The sequence below is a fragment of the Sinocyclocheilus anshuiensis genome, unplaced genomic scaffold (genome assembly GCF_001515605.1).
Source record: "Sinocyclocheilus anshuiensis isolate Anshui unplaced genomic scaffold, SAMN03320099.WGS_v1.1 scaffold94, whole genome shotgun sequence".
In the NCBI taxonomy this organism is placed as follows: domain Eukaryota; kingdom Metazoa; phylum Chordata; class Actinopteri; order Cypriniformes; family Cyprinidae; genus Sinocyclocheilus; species Sinocyclocheilus anshuiensis.
The window spans coordinates 1,302,951-1,304,945 of NW_015546049.1; positions in this window are offsets into that span (position 1 = coordinate 1,302,951).

Consider the following 1,995-nt stretch of genomic DNA (forward strand, 5'->3'; position numbering starts at 1 on the left):
GTCTTTCAAATGTAGTGAAGTTAAAGTCATAAGTTTCCAGAAAAAATAATACTCAAGTAAAGTACCGATACTCAAAAAGTGTACTTAAGTACAATACTCAAGTAAATTTACGTAGTTACTGTCCGCCTCTGTTAATAGTTAACTAGTTGTTATGTTTAGGAATGGATTAGAATTAAGCAATCTAAAATATGGTCATGCAGAATAAGTCATTAATATGTGCTTTATAATCAGAATCAGAATAAGAAAGAGCCTGCCAAGCAACAGACAAATGTAAACAAATGTGTATGTTTGTAGAGTAATTTACAACAGCTTCGAACGTGGTTCAGCCAATCAGAATCAAGGACCGGAATTATCCGTTTTATAAAGTGAGAATTTGTCCTTACAATGAAGTATTGCCACTTTTTAATGAACCGTTACAGTAATATCACACTACAGTTGTGCTGTTGGTCTGAGTATCAACATGATGTGATTAAAGGGATAGTTCACCCAAAAATGAAAATATGATGTTTATCTGCTTACCCCCAGGGCATCCAAGACGTTCGTGTATTGATGTCGTAACCCGCTGTCGGTGAGTCTAGTCTGTTCATGCCTCATCAAGTCTGTTCATGCCTCGTCAAGTCTGTTCATGCCTCGTCAAGTCTGTGTATCTTGTTTGGATCACCTTTGTAAATAAAACTGCACTTTGGTTCTCACTACGCTCGCCTTCAGTGGACTGAATCGTTACACCCAGCAATACAACTGTAGATGTATAACTTTACAACAGCAACACTGCTTTAACAAAAAAGCAAAACAGCAAGACTTATTTTTAGAGAAGAAAAAAATCACCCACTGACTTTCAAAGCTGCTACAAAGTAACGACTTTCTACTTCGAGGACCTTGATAGAAATGTAGTGGAGTGAAAAGTACAATATTTGTCTTTCAAATGTAGTGAAGTTAAAGTCATAAGTTCCCAGAAAAAATAATACTCAAGTAAAGTACAGATACTCAAAAAGTGTACTTAAGTACAATACTCAAGTACATGTACTTAGTTTCTGTCCGCTTCTGAATATATATGTAATATCATTTAATGGCATCATCCTAGTGTGATTAGAGGTGCAAGGTATTGTTCAGTGTGTCATCTCAAGTATCTAGTTGCACGGACATCAGCCACAGAGGTACTGCAGGCCTCAACCAATCTGTGAGATCTCGGTGTGTCCCAGAAGATAAAGTGAGGAAGGGCCATTAAGGGGAGGAAAATTGGATATCTCCAAGAAGTTTGAAAGAAAGAAAGAGGAAGGGAGATATTGTAATTGGGAGTCTCATAGCGGATGCTGTGAATTGTGTGGAGAAATCAGTATCAAATTTAAGCCTGGGTCAAGGCTAAACTCAATCTTTGTCTGGCAAGGGATAAACTAAAGAAAAAATGGTTCTGCTTTCTTAGACACTGAACAGCAGGGATAGAGTTGGGGCAGCTTTCAAAACCAAATTTATATACAAAGATTTAAAGAGAGAAATGTATCTGCCAACATCAAACAGGAACATTTAAGCCAGCAAGAATATAGAGGCAATGTAGAGCAGCACTGGACTCTTGTCTATTGCACATTCACTTTATGTTTATACTCTAAATTCTGACTGCTCCCTCACTGAAAATTCCTTTACATGTATGTTTTTTTTTTAACAGGTCCCTGTTGTGCTTCCTTGCTGATTCAAGTTTCCAATTGAAATCTTCAAATCTTAATGTGCAGCTTTACCTTTAGGATAGATTTTAATAGGCGAACATTAGAATAATCCTGTATTTAATTTAGTCAATAGAATGGTACTTTGCATTAATTTATTAATAAATACTTATTTCAGAAGAACTATTTGCACCCAGGAGAAAACTAATTATTTGCACCCTTTTCACAGACTGTGATGACACTTTATTGTGATTATTTTTTCTTTCCTTTTTTTCTTTTCTTTTGCTCTTAGGGCAAATGAGAACACACACACACACACACACACACACACACACACACA